Consider the following 23,689-nt stretch of genomic DNA (forward strand, 5'->3'; position numbering starts at 1 on the left):
TTTTCTTCTTGGGCTGATATCAGCATGACGTCACAGTGCCAAGAATGGGTATATTTAGCCTACAACATTCTGAGAGATGTTAACAAGAAAAGACAGCACTAAAATTGGCTACAATTAATCCCCAAAATGTATTTCTAGATTTTCATTTTAGCCCATGTCCCACCGTAGGAAGTCACCCAGTCATTTGCTTCAAACCACCCCTATGTTCATAACAGATGTGTAATTGTCTCAGATGCTCTAATGTTAATTACTTAAAATCACATATACATAGACTGGTAACATGTAAGCCTTTAAAATGTAGGACTTCCAGAGAAGAAATAGAATAAGAACGGCTATGGGCCCAAACTCATCCCTGTAGTTACTCAAAGAGCATTATTGCCTTTCAAATGTAATCTCAAGATATCTCAACAGAACAAGAAATGTAACTCAAATTTACAAATTCAGATCTTAGAACTATGCATTGAAAAACACACTTGAAATTGTAGTGGATATCCATCTGTAGTGTAAAATAAACCACCACCACTTTGAAGGCAAAAATTAGGATAAAATGGTGAGAAATGGGTACAAAAATTTCACACAGTGAAGGTGTTCTCTAAAACATCAATAGGCTCCAGGTAAATGAGACCTGAGCTTAATCAATGTGTTTAATAACTCATTTTTTATTACTAAATCAATATTTGCCCTTTGAGAAAAAAATTAAATGAAGAAAACCAGAAAATAAAATTAAGCAAAAAAAAAAAAAAAAATCAAAATGCCCATAAAATCCACAGAAGGGAAAATAAGAATGTTCTTGCCACAACTTTCACAGTTACATGTCCCCTGTGAGAAAATGTTGACCATGAGAGATGCCATGCTGAAAAGCAACTGAAGCAGAAAAATGCAGTTCTTGGTATGATAAAATTACTTTGCCACAAAGCATCATAGCAAAACAAACACAGGAACTCAAATAGAACGTTAAAAAGAATAATGGGGTCACTGTGTTCTGTTATTTATAACAGCAGAAAATTGTGTTTGGAATTTAAAAAAACGAATAATGGGCACTGAAGGCAGGGTGCTTGGTGCATGCATTTTCCATAGTTTATTCCAAAACTCTGTACTACATGCCTTTGAAGGGCTGGGGATAAAACAGTAACCAAGATATAAACTCCCTGCTTTCAGAGACATTACAAGCTAATAGGAGAGCCCAGAGGTAGTTTTACCCTGGAACTAAGGAAGCAAAGCTTTAGGGCCCCTCCCTGGTCTGGATCTTTCCAAGGGACATTGTACCTCATTTTGTACTCATAATTTTGAATTATTTTTTCACGGATCAGTAAATTGTGTTATCTTCAGGCCCCACAAAATCTGGATTCATCCTGGGTTTGATAGATAATAAGCAAGTGAAGATAAAAACAAGATAATTTCAAGTACTAACAAGTGCTGTGCAGAAAGTGGAAGAAGATGATTTGATAAAGAGTGACAGGAGTACTTTAAAATGGGGGATCAGAGAAGGATTTGAACGAGGACCTAAATGAAAATGCTTTATAAGGATTTGAATGAAAAGTTTTTAAACACTGCTTCACATTGAGTTTATCTACATATCTAACATATATTAGATAAAATTTATTCTTGCAGTAAAATGATATTAAATTTTGAGAGATTAATTATAACTTTGCAAAACTTAGACCTTACTCATATTTTGTTTTCCACAAGTATGTTCGTAGAATTCACAAGAATTGATCATATTTATGACTTCTAGATTTTGTAATAAATATATTAGTATTTGTTCTAGTTATTTTATTATGATATGATATTTTATTATGCAGGTGGCTCACCCATACAACCCTATATCGGCAGTGTAGGGGTGCCGACTCTTCTCCAGGAAACATTGGAATGTTTTCAAAAGCAATGAATAAAATATATACTACATATATTATATTTTAGCAAGCCTAGCAAACTAAATCATTGTGAATTAAAATATAATGTGTGCATTTGTATGCATGTCTAGTTATGGATTTATTTTTTTAATTAAATAGTTTATTACCAAGTTGGTTTCCATATAACACCCAGTGCTCTTCCCCACAAGTGCCCCTCTCCATGACCATCACCCCCCTTTTTTTTCCCCCACTCTCTCTTCAGCCCTCAGTTTGTTCTCAGGATTCAAGAGTCTCTCATGATTTTAGTTCTGGATTTATAATTGTCTTCATTATTCATTATTATCTACATGGGTAAAATAAGTAAACAAAACAATGTATTGAAAGTGAAGGGTAGAATTAATGTTCATAAAATCTTTAAATGCCTTTTTTTTTCTGGTGCTGTAGATGCAGTAATTCAGAAATAGGAAATAGGTTCTAAACACCGTTTTTCAGCTCTAATAGCAATGTAAAAATATTAACTGTAGTAGTTTATATTCATACTCATCAGGTAGTATTCTTTATATTTTTTCCTATTGAGAATTAGAGATATGTTGCTATAAGATCTATGTTAGTGGTCTTTGTTTCATGATATTTTCTCTAGCATAAAATGCTTACACAACTATACCTCTTCTGAGTTCTGGGTTCAAAGTAAATATTATTAAGATATTTCTTACCTATGCTAACTTTCAAATCAACACATTTCAAAACAGGATCTATGCAGAACATATCTATGTGGCTATAATTTATTAATCAAAAACTAACTTTCATCGGACTCACACCTAACTTTGTAATTATAATTCCCTTGTATTAATAGAAGCATACTGATGTTGTAATGAATATGTCCAGAGTTGAAGAGGAGAAAAGTTAGAAAAAGAAAAATACAGAAAGAGAAACAGTCACAGGAGGAAAGGAGAGAAGGGGATTAATAGAGAAATTGAAGTCTACTGGAAAAAAAGAAGCTCAGGTTTGAGTAGACATCAGGTCTCAGAGTTTCTTTGGCTTTTCTTCACTTGATGAGCGAAACTCTACTCTCTGTTTACTTAAGTGGTCAAGACCAGTGCTGGTGCCTCAAATTCACCCCTGAGGTCAATGGAAGTCTTGTGTCTCTTCATGTCCTTTTGTGCTACACAACAGCTACCTTTCCAGTCTCTTCTTGCAAAGCAACCAAGTCCCCAGGCTGCGATTCAACCTCTGGATGCCTCCAAGTCTTAGAATTTCTATGTCATGAATCCTGTATGAGTCCTCAGAATCAGTTCTACACTCTGCTTCCCTTGAAGGCATCTCTGTTTAGTTAAAAGAACAGTACATGAGTACTAGTCTTGACATGATATTCCTCCAAATACAATAATTATGTGTTGAAAAGGTATGATGGAATATCATATCTCCATAAGATAAACAATAAATAATAACTCTTAAACAATAAGATAAACAATAGTGCAATAACCCTTGCACTGTTGATAGAGTTACTCTCTCATGAACAGATCCATATAGTTTCCATATAAGAAGGGAGACTCTTTACCATATAAAAATTCTAATCACTGTAATATGTCATATCATAATTCCAGATAGTCTATATTTATATGAGTTCTGTATATATAAAAATAGAGAGAGAGAATGTGTCAAGTGTGTTTAATGTTGGAAGTGTAGGTAACTGTATTTTTTTTTATTGATTTAGGTGCTCAGAGAAACATAGGGGTACAGTACCAAACAGGAAAAATTTAAAAGAGCAAAGAAAGAAATTTGTTGATGGTGGTTAAGAAAAAGAATTTTGTTATTCATGTATGAAGAGAGAGATACAAAACAACAAAGGATCAACTTAGCACATTAGAGTTGAATGAATTTTTTGAAATGCAGGAAAAACTCATCCTGAACAAAGATAATGCTTTTGACTAAAAGCGACTAAAAAAGTTGACGTGTTTCATATGTTGATTCGGATCTTCATTGGAAACTCCAGCCTCTTGCTATTCAAGGTGTGGTCTATGGACTAGCAGCATCAGCATCAATAGGGAGCTTGTTAGAAATGAGGGATCTTGGGGTCCACCCCATAACTACTGCGTCAGCACTGGTATGATTTTTAACCACATACGCAAGTGATTTATATGGATTTTAAAGATCCTGCAACCTCACTGATAAATAAACTTGTACATATACAAATAGATCATGAAACTATTTGGATAAGTAATAGTTAATATGACTTTTCATAACTGAGATCTGCCATACTGTTGATTTCTAGTAACCACTGAACAAAAATTACTTGTATAACATATTTTAGATATAGCATTCAAATTATATAATTCAGTGGGCTTGACATTATATAAGAAAACCATGTGAGCTAACAAAGGTCATTTATGAATTAATGTGTACATCTGAAATCTGGAACACAGAAGCCAAAGAGTAAGGAAAATAAAACTTTTGTTTCACTAACAAATTCTGGATCTTGATAAGAAACGACTACTGTTAATAGCAAAGCTGTTGACATTTTAAGATACAAAGGTAAATTCTCAGCTCCTAAAGACACCTCTGAACATATGACAGTATAATTATTGTACACTTTAACGTCAAAAGTTAGCCCTTTAATTTTTTAACAGAGATTACCTAATTACAAAGACCTTATTGTGGCTGCATCAATTCCAAATCCAGTCCTCCGAGATTCCTTTCTAGATAATTTCATATGTTCCAGTAGATTTCACCCATTTTTTTTCTTATTCCTATATATTTTATTTAAAAGCGATCAATCCACTTAGGGCTCAAAATGTCAAGAAAAAGCCAGTAGAAATAAGGACCAAACCTGTAAAATGGTGCCACCTCTGTGAAACAGCAGTTCCTCAAGAAATTGAAAATAGAATTACTGGGGCACCTGGGTGGCTCAGTCTGTTAAGCATCTGACTTTGGTTAAGGTCATGATCTTACAGTTCAAGAGTTAGAGCCCTGCATTGGGCTCTGTGCTGACAGCTCAGAGCCTGGAACCTGCTTTGGATTCTGTGTCTCCACTCTCTCTGCCCCTCCCTTCCTCATACACACTCTCTCTCCCTCTCTCAAAAATACATATTTAAAAGAATATTTAATTACTGTAGGATCTAGCAGTAACACTTCAAGAATTAAAAAGAATTAAAAGCAAGATTCCAAAGAAGTATGTACAAACCCATGTTTAGAGCATCAGTATTCACAATAGCAAAAAAAGATGGAAATAACCCAAGTGCTCATCGAAAGATGAATGAATAAATAGAATGTAGTATACACCAATGATGGAATATTATTCAGGCTTAAAGAGGAAGGAATTTCTGACACATGTTATAACATGGGTGAACCTGGAGGACATTATGCTAAGTGAAATAAACTAGTCACAGAAAAAGACAAACGCTCTGTGATTCTACTTATATGAGGTAACTAAAGTAGTCAAATTCTTAGAGAGAGACTGGAAGGGGATTACCAGGGTTCAGGGGAGGGCAAAGGAGAGAGTTCTTGTTTAATGGGCACAGTTTCAGTTTTGCAAGATGAAGAAGTTCTAAAGATTAATTGCACTACAATTGATTAACACTATTGAACTTTACATGTAAAAATACTTAAGATGGGGAGTGTCTGGGTGACTAAGTTGATTAAGTGTCCAACTCTTGGCTTCGGCTCAAGTCATGATCTCACAGCTTTGGGAATGTGAGCCCCGCACATGGGGCTCTGTGCTGGCAGCTCAGAGGTTGCTTGGGGTTCTCTCTCTCCTTCTCTCTCTGCCCCTCCCCAACTCACACCGTCTCTGTCTCTCTCAAAATAAGTAAATAAACTTTTAAAAAAAGGAAAAAAACAATACAGAGGACATTATAGTTGGGTGTTTATTGTAGGATTATTCACATTGGCAAACTACTAGAAGAGTATGATTAAAGTTCATCACTAAGAGAAGGGCTGAGTAATTTATGATACATCCACACCACAGAATAATATGAAGACACCAACTTATAGTTCATCTGTTGATTTGGAAGAAGTTCCACAAAGTATAACTGAATGAGGAAAGTAACATGGAGAAAACCATGCATGTATTATCACATTTTGAAAAGCAACTATCGACAAATTTAATAATAATAACCACATATATTAATGAATTATTACTCTATATCAGGTACTTTCTAAGCACATGGCACAGAAAAATTTACTTCATCTTCAACACATCTGTTAACCTTACTTCAAAAATAAGGACACTTAGTCACTGAGAGATTAGAAAGCTTCTCTAAGCTCCCCCAGCAAGCACCAGCAAATTCAAGAATTTGACCTCCAGAGCCCTGTCTTCCAGTGTGTGGATATGTGGGTGTCTCTTCCTCTGTGTGATTCCAGATGACGACGTACAGGGAATAATGTGGAAGAGGCTGATGATGTGAGTTACGAGGAGTAGCATCAGGAATGCTAATGTGGGTTAAAGGAGGAGGAACATAGGAGGTGAAGAAAAGGAAAACAAAGAGAGCCAAAACCGTAAATGATATGACCACATGTATGTACCTAAGTCACATCACATATGTGTAAAAGGAAATGGTAAAGTTTTTTTAAAAGACAAATTTGTTTTGTTCCTTGAAACCTCAACAATGTTATTTATGAAAACTAAATTTGAAATTATCAGAATATTATAGACAGATTTCTATGATTACATTTGCTTTCACTATTTGAATAATTAGACATCAAATATTTGTGCCAGTTTACGTATGCCTTTTATCTTGTTTCAAAAAACTATAATGAGTAGATTCAGTGTTTCCAAAAATAAGAGCAAATTTGAATCCACAATCAATGGAGTAATTAATACGTATTTGTAGCTGGGTGACAAGGGGCAGGCTTCTTAGCCAAACCAGTATGGAGGAAACAGGGTTAAAGAAAGTTAAATAGACCATTTGTACCGCAACTCACTCTATATCACTTAATATGCTCATGTTTATTGCTAATCTCCAAAAGGGACTAAAGCTTGTTTCACTTTTTAACTTTTTTAGCTAGAGAACCCCACCCCCTTTTTTAACACCATGCCTGTTAAACATTGTCCACAAAGCATAATCTAGGAGCCAATTGCTTTCTTAAACTTTAAAACTGCCAAAAAAACTATCTGCTGGAAGGAAGGGATGGGACGGATAAATGGACAGTACACACGGGGTTTTGCTTTTTTCCCCACCAAGTCGTGGTTTTACATTTGATATTTTTCCATGCACAGTATATTGATAGCAGAAAGCCACGTTTGATCTCAGCCAAACATTTCATTTATCCTGTTAAAAATAAGGAGTTGGCTCACACAATAAGTCTACATAGTGTCCAATAATATTATAGTACCTAACTCCCAGGTACAATCTTCTTATTACTTACAAACTGGTCTGTCTAAAGCTATGTTTCTATTAATGTCCATTTTCTGTCCTTTTACTGTGTCAGAAGCTTTACCACCAAGACTTAGTAGCCTACCTCAAAGTAATGAAAAAGCCCCCACAATAAATCAACTAAAACCCCTATAACTGTTCTGGTCCCATCATTACCACTAAGGTAATTAATAATCAATATTCAAACTTGGCATGAGATTTATTCAATAAGTATCTATGTTTAAGGCATTTCAGTAAGGGCATAGGGATCCTAAAACAGATAATACTCTGTATTTCCCTCAAGTTTATAATCTACTAAAGGGAGCAAAAAATCTATATGGCAAATGAAGTATGTTTGAGAAAATAAAAATTTAAAAAATAAGAAAAAAAAGACTGTACAACCTGGTCAAAGATATTATTTTTTCTACTAATGAGCTGCCTTTCTTGGAGGTTAGACAACCACACGGGAGGCCATACTAGTGTGTTATGGAACATTTCCTAACGGCGACAGCTTACTTTTGAGAGGAGTGTGGGTATTCTTGCTCTTTCCATTTCATTGGGTTTTTGTGAAAATCCAGAAAGACATAGATATGAAAGAATTTTAAAGATTTACTAAACGACTTTATGGTTAGAACTAAAGATTGTGCTTGTTTCATAATTTGTAAGAACCAACAAAGCTCCAGGACACAGACTCCCAATTGTCCTTTGAAACCCGGCTTCCCTTCTTCTCTGCATGTGACTACTGACTCTCGTTTGTAGTTCAAGGTGTCTCCACATGTTGAAGTTCTACTGCCAGGCCTCAGTCTCAATGTCACGGGCACACCTCACCCACAGTCTCTTCTCCTCAGTGCCCTGGCATCCTTTGTAACCAACATTGTCCCAGGGAGATGATGACCTGGTGGGCTGATGGGATAATGGAATGAGAATCCATCTGGATCCCTGAATAAGGAACAGTGTGGAGCACAGCAACTTGCCCAACGAGGCCCGTTGTTTGAGAGATAAATAAATGTGAACTACTGAGTTAGACTGTCCAGAAAGAGTTCTACTATCTGAGTTTTAGCCCAGGTTTGCCACTGCCTAACCGGATGATCTCAGACGAGTTGCCATTTCCTAATTTCTAAATTGAGAGCATCTGGCTAGATCAGTTTTTAACAACTGTGATTCACAGAACTCCAATTATCACATTTTTAAAATTATTTCTGAGGGCAGTTTGGTGGAAAAAGGAAGGATGGGGGCACCCAAGAAAGTATTTGAGCAAAGAATTCTGCAATTAAAAGTATTTATAGAAAACCACTAAGCTATAAAATCCCAAAAATATGTTTACATTCTGAAATGCTATACTTGTAAGTGTTCTACATCATTTCTCATTGGTGACAATGGATTTTTCCTTAAAACATCTGTGTGTTTTTCCTCATTTCTCCTTTGTAATGAGTGACACATATTTCATAAGTGATCTAAGTTAGTCATAGAACCCATGATTATAAACTGTAATTTTCTTTGTGCAAATTAACTAGACTATCCAGGGATCCAAGATATGATCTTGACCTCATTAATATTGTACTTGAACCAACTCAGCTAACAAAGCAGTAAGACATATCTTGTTGCATTTAACGAGTTCATAAAAATCTGTTCGGTGTCTTTTATTTTTACTTTGGAAGAATTCTGAATGAGTGACAACACTAATTGTCCCATCATCTTTTAATGGCTTTTTGATGCAATACTCCATTCCATGTCTCTTATAACGGTACCCATTGCATGTCATTGTTTACATTGGCAAGGTCTTTCACTCATTGATGATCAAAACATGATCAATCTGGATACCAAAGATTAATTCCAAGACATAACATTTCTTGGAGTCCAAATTTCATTTTTCTTGCTTATACCATACAACACTCACTCATAAACTTATGTCTAAGACTCAGTCTTCACACTCATGCATGTCCTATGATAATTTTATTGTTAGAACTAAAGATTATGCTTGTTTCATAATATATAAGGCGAAAATCTCAATACTCACTCTATCTTCAGACATCCTCAGTTATCCTCCAATATACTTATTTTTAAAAATCTAAGCAAGAATGGATGAGAAAACTCAATCAAAAATGGCAGCTCAAACTCCCGAAGCACGCCAAGCCAATGCCAGAGGAGTTAATCCTTAATGATATACTATTCTGCACCAAAATGTTATTTTAAAAAGTCATGATCAAAAATATATGCAAAAGTAATGGTGTTCACTTATGTCATGAATTAAATGTCATGGAATTTCATGTTCTTTAAAGCAGTAAGAATTATTTTATCAGTTGTCATAACTTTTTTAAAATAATACTCATTTATTTTTGATAGAATGTGAGCAGGGAACAGGCAGAGAGAGAGGGGAACAACAGTGGATCTGAAGTGGGCTCTGTGCTGACAGCAGCCAGCCCAATGTGACGCTCGAACTCACAAACTGTGAGATTATGACCTAAGCCGAAGTTGAACACACAGCCAACTGAGCCGCCCAGACGTCCCCATTTGTCATAACTTTTAGCCATATGTATCAGAAAAATCCATTAAAAGCAGATTAATTCAGTGGCTTATTGTCTCAGGAAGCCAGGAATCTGGAAGTAGCAGCTGTAACATCAGTTCGACAGCACAATTGAGTAGGGGTTGGCATCTTTGAACTTCATGCTGTTTTCACCCTGGCACAAAAAGGATGGCTCAGCAGCAGGTATCACATCCTTATCCAAGAGAGAACAGGGTAGATGAGTCAGCCATCTTATCAGATAAGCTTAAGCTTTCCCATGAGACCTACAGCAAACATATGTACCTTTTGGGGGGAAGTATGATGAAGGGCCATCCTAGCCTGGCCAAAAAGGCCACCAGAGACTGTTGCCTAAGCAATTGAGGTTAATTGTGCATCCATTTAGGTTGTCTTTATTTATTTATTTATTTATTTATTTATTTATTTATTTATTTTTGTAGAGAAAGAGAGCGCAAGCAGGGAGGGGTCAAAAGAGAGGGAGAGAGAGAATCCCAACAGGCTCCACTATCATCACAGAGCCTGATGCAGGGCTCAGTCTCATGAACTGTGAGATCATGACCTGAACCAAAATCAAGAGTAGGACGCTTAACTGACTGAGCCACCCAGGCGCCCCTCTCTAGGTTTTCTATATACATCTTCATGCATATGTCTTCTTTTTACTGCACATGTTCCCATTCTTATCATGAAACATAACCTTTCAGAAATTCTTTAGCAAATGGAACTCTAACAAATGACAAAATGCCTGCATCTAAGCAGAACCCAGCTCAGCCTGAGTGTCACTCCCCCAATGAGACTAGGAATCAGGTGACTGAGGAACTCCGAAGAGATTCTCTGCACTGGTCTGATCTCATGTGAGCCCTTTGGAAGGGATTGGGCCTTCCTGAAGTCACACAGATCCCGAATTTGGGAGTCTGCATGTGAAAGAGTCTCTCTTGGTTGGCTTGAAAATGGGACCCAGTGCCAGAACTTTGAGCCACACACTGTACAGCAGTGGGCTTTCTTTTAAGGTGCTGAGTTTGTGGAAATCTGTTATATAACTAACTTCCACCAGCAAGTTCTTCACATCATGCAAGGAAGAAACCTCTGTGTGTGTGAGTGTGTGTGTGCCCAGCGCACGTAAAGGTAGGGACGCAGGTGTGTCAGGTGAGCTGCCCATTATACTCTTGAGCCCCAGAGCCAACAATTCTGACATGGACAGATTTCCAGAGGACTGACCAGGGGGTTCGAAGGAAACAGCTGGCAAAGAAAGTGAGTTCAAGAGTTAGAAAAGCCCAGATAAAGGAAGAGATGAAAGGAAAAACTCCTCATGATTTCCCCTTGCAACTGAAGAAGCCTGATAGTAGGCACCAAAACAAAAACACAACAAACAGAAAAAAGAGGAAATGGAAAGCGGGTGAAGAAGTTCAGGGGATACAAACCCTGAGATGTGTGTGTGTGTGTGTGTGTGTGTGTGTGTGTGGACAAGGAACAGCTGAACCACTCTGAAGTTTTGCCGGTTGGCATTCCTGAGCAATCATGAAAAGTCTGACCAGACCATGGCTGGGACAGAGGTGTCCCAGAACTTGGCCATTGTCATGTCCTCAATGGCCAAGGTCTTGGTTGGGGAGGTGGTTGGAGAAGCCCTGGACGTGTGTGAGAGGTGGAGAGATGCACCCCAACTCAACCCAAGCATCTGAGGGAGGTTATTCCAAGGTTAGGCTCCGAGGAGCAAGTCCCCAACACCAAGCACAAAAAGACCATGTTCTCAACCAAAGCCAGGAAAGGCCTGTTGTTCAAGGAATAAGCACAGTCTCCAGATCTCCTGTCCCCTAAGACTTTGGGTGCTGCAGCTTCTGTATCTTAGGCTGCCATGGATTTACCAGGATTTTAACATCTTTCTGAAACTGTGATATTGGCCCCCCTAAAAAAGGCATGCAGGCTGTTTGATACCTTGACTTAATGTGGAATATTGAGGCATTTACCTCTTTCTTGGTTAGGTCATGGGGCCACACACTAGAACACCAATATACAGGCCCAGTGGGTTTGGTGGATTTGGGGAAAATTTGGGCTTAAAAAATATTGAATGCTGCAGTATATCCAGATAAAGAGGAATTTCCAAGTTAGAAAAAGAAGTCGGGATTTTATTTTTCTGATTACATTAATTCAACACACTCCTCATATTCTTAATGATTTCTTTGTTGCATTATCAGCCCATGTTAAATTATTGCTGACATCATAAATACAGAATTGCGGGGAAAACTTCTCTGATCATAACTTGAGTGTGGGTCTATCATTTCTCATGATGACAGTGGAAGTTTGTGGTGCTAATTGCTTTGAACATGTGTTTGCTTTGTATGTTTTGAAAGTCTGGAGTCTTAGCCCATTGGAAATACGTTTGTCAGTTTATAATTATCATAAAGCCTCAAATCTCAAGGCTCACCTTCTTTTGCTATTCTCCAGACAACACAGACAGCATGGTTTCTGAAAGGCAAGATCTGGTTCTTACTTCAAGGTTGATAAAGAGAAAAGCTATAAGCCAAAGAAACATCTGTGAGTGAAGGGCTAAGGATTCTAGAAATTCTAGAACAGGAAGGGACTTTCTCATTGCCTTCTACTTCCGAAGGGAACTGACGTCTGGCTCATTAATTAATGGAAGGTTAGCTACTATACTTCTGTTTTTATTTCTCCCCCAAATCTATAATTTTTGAAGGATCCTTACTGCAATAAAGTTCCTTTGGTCTGTAGGCTGTCCCCTGCCACTAACATGAAATTTCATAAGTCTCCTCCATGTTCAAGTAACTTATGAAACAGGACTTAGTTCATTTCATGAAAGCCTCCCCATCATACATGATCATGTAACTTAGCACCCTGACTTTGCTCTCCTGTACAACAAACATAAATCTGTACATTATAGCTTAAATGTGTCTACTTTGTGTACAATTTTACCTTTAGTTGCCACAAATCGTGGTACTTTGAAGACTATACCCTAGATACTATGCCTATGGGTATAGTGAAACTAAATGGCTTAAACTGTTTGATCACGTGCTGTGTACTTTTTTGCTTTTTTGGAAGGCAGGGTAGAGTATTAAGCTTATCCCAGAGTGATAGTAAACTATTCAAAATTACACTGTCAAGTTTAGTCTCTTTATTTGTTATGCATCATTCTACCAAAATAGTACTCACCAGAGACCACACACTCCCAGGAAGTCTTCAAATGTGTATGATGAGGTGTACTTTGAGAATGGTAATGGTACTCCAGGGAAAAGTTTTACTGTTAATCACACACAATAAACCATTCATGAAACCATTCCACAAATGTCTCCAGGAATGGCAGGAATCTGTGATTCCCAAAAAGATTATATAGATCTTTTTGGGAATCACAGATATATAGTATTACATTTTTTTTAAAGTACCAGAATGTGGGAAGATACTGAACCTTTTCAGCGTAGCCATTTTTCCCATCTAAGAAAACAATGCTGCCATCTTGCTCCCGGGATGGCTTAGTGGCCTAGTTTTGTGCAGCTCTCATGAAACCCAAGAGTGCAAGAAGTGCCCAGAAGAGCGAGTCAGTGGCGCATCCAGGGTGACCATCACCACTATTTGCCAGATGGTGACCCCCACCACCTCCACTGCTTGGGGTGGATCCCATGTTCCAGCGTCCAAAACTCCACAGGTGTGACTTGTCCACCCAGAAAGCATCTTCAAAGATTTCCCCAATGTACCTATGGAGAGGGATGAGCTGAGAGCAGCGTCTTGAGACAGTCCCCCCAGAGGTCCACAGACTCTTTAGAAAACCTCTAACCTCCAGCTCTCACCTTGTTTCCTACTCTGGCATATTATAACCATTAATGTCGAAAATGGGTACATGATAATTTTACAGATAGGATGGTGTGCAGTAGAATTTGTTGATCCTTGCTACAGTTTGAAAATCTATTGTAAACAAAATGCCAAAACCATTATAGAGTCTGTGATAAGTCTCAATTGAAAGGTGAAAAATAAATGTAAGAAGAAGCAAAATAATTCTCTGTGTGGAGAGACTTTGGGCTTCAGAAAGGGGAAAATGGAGGTTATTATCCATTCAGCACTGTGGGGCCCATTATGTCTTTTTTGCCTGTACTCCACATTTCAGGGGACACAAGGAGAAAGTAAACAGACTGAAATAGCAGTACAGATATCCAACTTATCCTGTGAATATCAATACAGATTTGAGACCAAATTCCAGACCTTTATTTTATAATGAAAAAGTACTCTTTGGGACAATGCATGCACAAGTAAAATATAGAATAATTTTGCAACTACTGATAAGCTTGCTTAGACTCCTATTGACAACAATTTCCCTCCTGCTGCTGATTTACTCACGTTTTGATTTTCTACAGGGACTTTCAGGAAAATAACTAAAATCAAATATAGTCTAATACAATATTTTGAGATAAATTTTGTTCTTTCCCTAAACACTGCCCATATCACACAGTATAGCAAACGTTAAACACTGCACAGATAGAGCCATACTATAATGGCGGTTATTTTCCAAGTGGACTTGGGGGTGTGATTCTTTTCCCCTCTAGTCATATATGGTAAACCATGACTATCAAGGCTATTGGCTACTAAGGCTACTATAAATCAAGGCAGGTGTCAAATAGGCTTCCTGCCTTTTCTAGGTGGAGCTGACATCAGAGTATTGAAATCTGGGTAAATCCATGGCAGCCTGAAATATAGAAACTGAATGACCCAAAGTCTTAGGGGACAAGACGTCTGGAGACAATGCTTATTCCTTGAGTAACAGACTTTTCTTGGTTTTGGCCAAGAAGTAAATGGTCCTTCTGTGCTTGGTGTTGGGGATTTGCTTCTTGGAGCTTAACCTCAGAACAGCAACACTCAGATGTTTGGGTTGCAGTTGGGTTGCGTTCCCCTCACCTCTCACACGTTCAAGACCTCTCCAACCCCCTCCCCAACCAAGAACTCTTTTTTAATGATATTGTCCTAAAGTTTTCGATATCCATTTGCAACAGAGTCCACTTTCAAAGACCTCTTTACAGGTAGTACAGTTATGTGATAATGACAGAATATCCCTTCCTCACTACCATTCCTTGTTATCATTGTTATCATTCATTTCCCTTATACATAAATGATTACAATCAAATACATTGTTGCTATTGTTACTTGGAACAAACTATTCTCTGTTAGGCCCATTAAAAATAAGAAAAATAAAAATATTGTTTTATCTTTACTCAATCCTTCTCTAATATTCTTCCTTTTTTTTATATGGACCCAAGTTTCTGGCCTGTGTCTATTTCCTTCCTTCTGAAGAATTTTTTCAGCATAGAGCAGGCAGGTTATAAATAGAAAGAAACTGTAGTTCCAAGGGTGAGAACCACCTATGAATTGAAAATTAATCTCTGAAAAAACAAATAAACAGAAGTATGTAAACTTTTAATGGAAATCAACTATTCAATTGTCTCTCACTATAATGAGAGATTGAATTTGCCTCAGCTCCTTTTTATTCTTCATTTTTCTCTTAAAAACAATGTGGTTCTTTTACCCACAAGTTAGAGACAGGCCTAACCCAATGGTCTCTAAAATGGAATGGTAGTAGTAAGCCATACCCCTAAGGAAATTTGCACGATAATCAATTGAGACATGAGAGAAAAAATATTAAAATATCGATTGGTGTTTATATTTATCTACAAATAAAGAAGTCAACATTTACTAATATTGAATATACAAAATGACCTAGCACATGAACAGTAAGTAAAGAGATGTATGTTGGATCATTCAAAAATATGTTACTGATGAGGTACACGTTACAAGAAACAGACATAACTAGATCAAACCCCAGAACTACAAACCTGAGAGATGTTAGTAAGTGGAGCCATCCCCTCCCTACCACATGGATTAGACAGCATCCCACATGAACTATCACAGGCGTGGGAGAAAGCAGCCCATATTTCACAGTGCTCCAGAGGAAAATTCCAGACACTTTAACACATTTAGCAGCTTTCCAAGCCTCAACATCATGATGATTTTTGAAGTGTTTTAAAAAGATAAAAGCACTTAATTTTTTTTTCTGCTAAGATGTGTCATTGTTCTTGATCCCATTACTAGGATTCTTTCTCTAATATTCCTCATAATGTTTCCTTAAAAACTGTACTTTCCCTTCTATTCTATTCTCTATTAAAATAAATAATAGAAATATTATGCTAGAATGTTCACAATTACCTTGCAAAATATTTTCAAAAGAATTCATAACAAACAAGCCTTATTGGATGCAATATATGGGGTCTTGGCTCGTGGGGAGTGTTGGAACAGTTATTCCCCGAAAAGGTGATGTGTCTCTAATTTTCAAATTAAAGAGAAAGAAAGGAAGGAAGGAATAAAGGAAGGCAGAAAGAAAGAGAGAGAGAGAGAAGGGGGTAGAGGAAGGAAGGAAAGAAAGAAGGAAGGAAGGAAGGAAGGAAGGAAGGAAGGAAGGAAGGAAGGAAGGAAGGAAAGAGTTGTATAGTTGTTTTTTAGATCTTTGACCTCCTTTTTTAAGATTTTTATCCTACTACACACTCAAAAAACTATTTTGCAACAAATATTTATTGAACATTTTACTACATGACAGGCATCATAGAGGAAATGGTATAAATACGTACACGATTCAAATCTTCCCTTCCTAGAGATCAAAAATATGGTATTTTGAGGTGTTGTGAATTTTTTATTCTAGCCATTTTGGGGAAATTCCCTAACTCCTACAGACTTTGAGAAAAACAATTAATATCTTAATTGCCATACATTTACCATGCATAGTCACAAACTTATACTTTCTACTTGGTTTGTGCTATTGTGCTGCTCTATTAAGACACAGGTACTTAATGTAGATACATGGTTGAAAATGTCTAATGTAGACAGAGACCATAAGCTTTTCTCTTTATTTTTACAGCATTTCTTGTTAGGTATAAAATAGGTATCAGCAGAAGTTAGAGCACTGTGATGACTCTAAATAACTCCAGGTTTTAAAAAAAAAAAAAAAATCACTGTGCTTACAAGCTATTTTCATGGTCCCTTTTTTTAGCTCCACAATATGAAGAAAGAAAACTATTTTGAAAAGAAAAATGAGTTTCCTTCATGGTAGAACATAGGGGCCAATGGTCTAGAAAGACTCATTTCAATCCTCAATCTACTAGATCTGAATTGATCCTGCTCTCCACTGGTCATCTCCACCTTTTAGGGAGTTGGAAAGACTAAGAGAGAAGTAGCAGAAGAGAAAAAAAGAAAATAAGGCATGGGTGAAACAGAAAAGAAAGGGAAGTATGTTCCAGAGTAATCAGCATGATCTTAGAGATGGAAACCCAGAATCCAAACAGTGCCCTGTACTTTCTGTTCCCAAATTCTTCCCATCCAAGCAATCCACCTCCTCTAAGCCACTGTTTAGAGGTCCCTAACAGCTCTGTGCAAGCTTTCCCCAGCCCTGTTCATTTTAAAACTCTCATCCAGTTCTTTGGATAATAAGAATCAGCTGGGGACATCAGTGTCCACAGGATTTCTATGCTTAACACATTTTAGCATTGGACATGAGATCCAAGCAGGTGACAATCATAGCATACAAAAAAGCATGTGTATTTATGCCTAATGACATTGTGTTGTTGATCGTAGGATGTATTTATCATGGACAGCATGGGAGGCAGTGACAGTTCTATCATAAATAAAATTTTCTGGGATATAGTAAGTCCAATTTAGACTTAACATCTTGGTTGGTTGGTTGATTTTTTTTATTTTTTAAATTTCTATTTAGGTAACATTAGTGAGTATTCTTAAAAGGGAAAAAATCACTAAGCTAAAACAAAATTAAATGGAGGAAAAAGACACTAACAGATATTCTGGAATATATCTATGTTTAATTTTACCACTGTATATTACCATTTATTCTTCTAGTATGCATTTAGTGTGCACTGAAATTACAATGCTATTCCTACCCCTCTCAGCCAGATAGATGATAGATAGTTGATAGATAGATAGATAGATAGATAGACAGATCTATCTTGGACAATGAGTATCAGCTGAAGAAGTTTGTATCTACAGTATATCTATATCTATATCATCTATATCTCTAAGTGTGTGTATATATATTTATATATATATATCAGCATATATATTGTATGAATGATACATCTGATATATACTATAAAATAAACCATATATATCAGATGTAAGCTCATTCAGTTCCTACCCATAAAGATATCAACATCTGTACCCAAATTTTCCCCTCTCTTGTGTCACAAGGACAGTGCCCCACACCCACCTATGAATTACTCTCTGCCCGTGTTCTAAATCCCACATTACCCTAAGGATGTCACTCATTTCTATATCTCTCTTTCCATGCCTTTTCTCTCTATTACCTTTATCCCACAAGCATTTCAATGCTGCCCAGTGTCTTCTATCTTGAAAATGAGTTAACTCCCTTCTCTTCACATCCCCCTGTAGCTATTGCCAGTTCTCCTCTCGCTTAAGAACGGGGTTCCTTCTGAGAGTTGTCAGTCCATACTACTTCCATTTTGTTAATCCTTATGCATTCTTAATCTTTCCAGGATCATCTTCTTTCGCCATGATATTGAAACCTCTCCCACTCCTAAGCAGCACTTGACCATGTTGGCCACTCACTTCCTTCTCTTAAAAAAACAAAATTTTCTCCCTGGGACTTCTGGGTCTTCAAGCTATTCAAGGTTGGTTTCCCTCTCCGCATACTTCTCACTCTCTTACTGCAGCTTCTTGTCTTCTTCCAGCTACCTGAGAGGGTACCAGTGTTCCCTCAATTTCCCCCATCTTCCCTTCTTTCACTTGTTCTCCTGACAACCTCGTTCATTCTTGCCTGTTACTGTCTCCATGCTAACAGATATACCTCCCTGTTTCTCCTTCTATTTGCAGTTTAGAAAAGTTTAAAAACCTAGTAAACACATCCAAAGGAAAAATAAAAGATTACTCCACACACCATAGTTGTGGTCTCAAAGTTGGAATTTTATTTTCAAAACATCGTAGCAACCAAAGGTGCATTACAGGCTTTGGTTGGAAGGTCCTGAAAGAAGCAGCATTCTCATAGAATTTGTTTCTTAGCTTGGAAGCTGAGAGATCACCAAAGTACCCATTATATGTGTATTAATATGACCTTGTTCTCTGACATATTTTCCCGTGTTGACTAAAATAGTGTTCTATACATAATCTAATAGTCTATGTTCCAATTTCACCAATTGTCCCAAAAGTTACCTAAAAAGTAATTATTTACAGTGAAGAATCCAGTCCAAGATCACATATTGCATTAATTCCTATGTCTCTTCAGTCTCCCTCAATCTGAAACAGTTCTTTGATCTTTCCTTGTCAGTCAAGACGTTGAAATCGTTGAGTAGTACAGATAAGCTATTTTACAGAATGCCACTCTACTGTGGATGATCCAACATCACTTAATGAACACTCAGGTTATATGATACTGTGTCTTTAGGGAGTCCTATCTGGCAGCACATAATGTCAGGCTGTCCTAGAAAACGAAGAATCTTAAAGGCAACAACTGATGAATTTGGAAAAAGGTATACAGAAGTGTCTTGTACTATTCTTACTTTACTGTAAGTTTGAAATCATTTCAAAAGAAAATAATTTTTTAATGGAGAATGGGTAATAGGTGGTTCAGATAACATTGACCATAAGTTGGTAATGACTCAACCTGGATGATAAATATGTAGGTGTACATTATCTAGCTTCTCTACTTTTGTATCTGTTTCAGTTTTCCATAAAATATTAAGTTCAATTTTAACTTCTAGCTTTTTGAAGAGGGCATTCTAATTTATAAAATAAGCAAAATATTTCCAACCCCAAAATTCTAATTTTCTAAACTGAAAATTTAACCTGACTCCATAACTTTTCAGTGAGACTAGAGATAAAGGGACTTTTTCATGTTTCCTAATTTCATACCTAAAAGGATTGTTGAAAGTGGTATCATGTAGAGCCGTGCATAAAATATGAACTTCAGCATATAAAGCTTTCTCCAAGGGTTCAAGAGTGGTGCAGAGACCTTGAAACATGCACATGCTAGAACATTTAGGGCAATCATTTTGAATATCACCTACAAAAATGACAGAGTAGGGAGCATAGCACAAACATTGCTAATTCCTAAAAACATATTTCTGAATCAACTTTTAAAAGATGATGAGTTTGGGGTACCTGGTGGTTCAATCAGTTGAGCATCTGACTCTTGATTTTGGCTCAGGTCATGATCCCATGGTCATGGGATAGAGTCCCACATCAGGCTCTGCATTGAGCAAAGAGCTTGCTTGGGATTCTCTCTTTCCCCTGCTCATGTTCTCTGTCTTTCTCTCTCTAAAAAATAAAAAATACATTAAAAGGATGATGACTTTGGAATGCACTTTAAGAAATATTTATTTTAAGGGGAAGGTGACTTGCATGTGCATTTCACATGTTCACGTGTGTTCCCTGCTTGAACATCTCACATGTTCACATCAATACAGGTCCATGAGGGGCACCCCGATGGCTCAGCCAGTTAAGTGTCTTGCTTCAGCTCAAGTCATCATCTCATAGTTCATGAGTTCGAGTCCCTGCAACAGGCTCTGTGCTGACAGCTCAGAGCCTGGAGCTTGCTTCAGCTTCTGTGTCTCCTTCTCTCTTTGCCCCTCCCCTACTCATGCTGTTTCTCTCTGTCTCAATAATAAATAAAAACATTTTAAAAAGTACAGGTCCATGAAGTGGACTGAAGGGTGAACCCCACAAAGATATGTCTTTGTCTTAATCCCCAGAATCTGGGAATATTGCTTTATATGTCAAAAGACTGAATATTATGTGTAAAAAAAATATGATTGGATTAAAGACCTTGAGAGGAAGAGGGTATCCTGGGCTATTCCAGTGTACTTTAAATATAATCCTATGTGTATCCTTATAACAAAATACAGAAGAAGTGTGAACACTAGCACACCTAGTTTCTCTGCACAACACTCTGACAATGTGTAAGAATCTGCCCCCAAGCCAAATGATTTTCCAACTCTCTAGACACCAACGGAGTGTCCTATAATTTAATTCAATTCTGACACTAATTACTCAGAGTTAGCATCAGACTCTGCAGGTTTAAGAGCTCAGTCCCCCAGGACTGCCCTCCATTCAGATGTCAGTTACAAGTAATAGGTCTCCTTCTGTCCAAATTGGTTATGAAGTCACAACCCCAATTCTGGTCCAGTAATTGCTGGAACAGCTCTCAAAATTCAGGGAACCATTTACTTACATTCACCAGGTTATTTTAAAGGTTAGACATGAAGAGGTACATAGGGTGAGGTCTGGAAGGGTGCCAAGCTCAGGAGCTTCTGTCTCCATGAAGGTGGGGTGTGCTACCCTCACAGTATGTGGATGTGTCCACCAACCTGCAAAGTCTCCAAATCCTGTAGTTATTAACTCACTTTCCAGCCATGCCATCCTTCCTGGAGGATAGAGGATGGAGCTGAAAGTTCCAAGCTTCTCATCACAGCTTGGTCTCTCTGGTGACCAGTGTCTACCTTGAGGTCGCATTCTAAGAACCCACCAAGGGTAACCTCATTATAGTGAAAGATGCCTCTGTCACCCAGGAAACTGCAAGAGATTTAGGAGCCTGTGTCTGATGCTCCTGCTACTTCCATCCCTCAGGAAATTACAAGACTTTTAGGGGCATTATGTCAGGAATGAGAAGCAAAGACCAAATATATAGTGTTTATTATGTCATAGAGATAAGAGGAGAGAGACACACATAAGAGGTGAAGACCAAGCTGAGAAAAATGACATCACAAGTTGAAGAACCTTGGAACCACCAGAAATTGGATGAAAGGAGGATGAATTCTGCCCCAGATGGGCTTGAAGGAATGCAGTTCTCCTGATCGCTGGATGTCCGACATCTAGTCTTCATAAATGTGAGAAAATACTTTATGTGTCAATTAGTGTGGGCTGAATATAACAAAAAGATGGAGGAAGGGCCAACTTACTTTCTCTCTCTTCTTGAACAAAGCTACCACCTTCTGTCCTCTGAATTCAGAACTTCTGGTTCTCGGGCCTTCAGACTCCAGGACTTAACACAATGACTCTTCCACCCCTTTTTTAGGATTTGAGCCTCAGACTAGGATTTACACCACTGACAAATGTGGTTTTCCAACTTGTAGATGGTATATCCTAGGACTTCTTGGGCTCCATAATCACGTGGGCCAAGCCCCATAATAAAACTCCTCTTATATATCTAAATCAAGAGATAAAGTGAGATAAAGATAAAGAGATAGAGGTAGAAGTAGAGAGAGAGAGAGAAAGAGAGAGAGATCCTATTGGCTCTATTTCTCTGGAGAACCCGGACTAATACAGACACCTGGTTTATGACAATCTGTTACACAGCCGTAAGAAACTAAAACAATATCTTATTCTTCAAAGTCTTCTGTTAAATCTAATCAACTACACAAATGCTATTAGAATTAAAGAAAATTAGTGTATCTAATCACAAAATTAGATTTTAAGAGGATTTTTTCAAGATTTTCATTGTATGGGATGAAAGCAGAAGTCTTGGAGGTTTCAATACTCAACATAATGCTATAAGAAAGCCTTTATTATTTGCAATCCATGTCTCAATATGGGAGAAGGAGTAAAGGCTTAATGTCTTCAGATAAAACACTACTTTTGACTAAATCCTTATGATCCAGGGGCACCTGAGTGGTTCAGTCAGTTAAGCATCTGACACTTGGTCTTTGTTCAGTTCATGATCCCACAGTTCATGAGTTTGAGCCCCACGTTGGGTTCTTTCCTGACAGCACAGAGCCTTCTTGGAATTCTCTGTATCCCTCTCTCTGCTCCTCCCCTGCTCGCTCGCTCTCTCGCTCTCTCTCTCTCTCTCTCTCTCTTTCTCTCTCTCTCTCTCTCAAAATACATAAATAAACTTCAAACAAACAAAAAAACAATGATCCATACAATGATTGAAGCCTTCTTCTATCACTGCTAATGTAATGGAAACTGTTAAAGCGGCTCTATGACCTTCTGCAACTCAGAATGAAGTTTGAAGACACCTTTGAATCAGGACTACCTCAATAATTTACAGTCACATTGAAAAATAAAAATACAGGGTTCTTTCTTCAGAAATTATTAAGAACATCAAGACACTGTAGCACTGAACCAAGGACAGGGCCCTTCTAAGTATAGGGCCCAGAGTGGCTGCACAAACTCCTGTGAAACCAGCCCTGCGTGGAAATACTATCCAGTTCAGACTTCAGCCTGAGAAGAAAGTATATCTCAGTGAAAACCTGAAGAGGTTACTCTCCCTGAACAAGAGGCAGCGGAAAGAGCACCCCCCCCCCCCCCCCCCCCCCCCCCCCCCCCCCCCCCCCCCCCCCCCCCCCCCCCCCCCCCCCCCCCCCCCCCCCCGCCCTCCGCCTCAGAATGGCAGAGACTCGGGGGCAGAACATACAGGCAGCCAGCAGAGCCACACAGAGCCACTCAGAGCAGGAGAGGGGAGGAGCCACAACACTCCCAAATAATTAGAGGGGATGATAGGGAAGTAAATGAAACAGGAACTAGCCCTGCTGATGAGCATCAGGGGAAAGCAAGACCTCTGCATCAACAGGTCTATCACGAGCAAGCTAAAAAAAACTTTCATACACACATACATATGTATAATATAAATAAACACACAAACGAATACATACTTACAAATATGTATTAGCATATGATAATGATAATAAAATAATGTTATATTAATACAGTAAAGTGACTTGTATATGCTGATATCTACTAATATATTAGTATGTAATATATTATATATGTTATATATATTATATTCGTGAAAGACCTGATGGGAAGCATTAAAGGAGACATTCAAACCCATGAATTCCTTTTCTTAAAGCTTTTATTTAATTCCAGTTGGTTAGCATAGGGCGCTGTATTAGTTTCAGGTGTACAATATAGTGATTCAGCACTTGCATCCATCATCCCCTGTGCATTATGACAAGTGC

Source organism: Suricata suricatta, chromosome 6 (genome assembly GCF_006229205.1).
Source record: "Suricata suricatta isolate VVHF042 chromosome 6, meerkat_22Aug2017_6uvM2_HiC, whole genome shotgun sequence".
Classification (NCBI taxonomy): Eukaryota; Metazoa; Chordata; class Mammalia; order Carnivora; family Herpestidae; genus Suricata; species Suricata suricatta.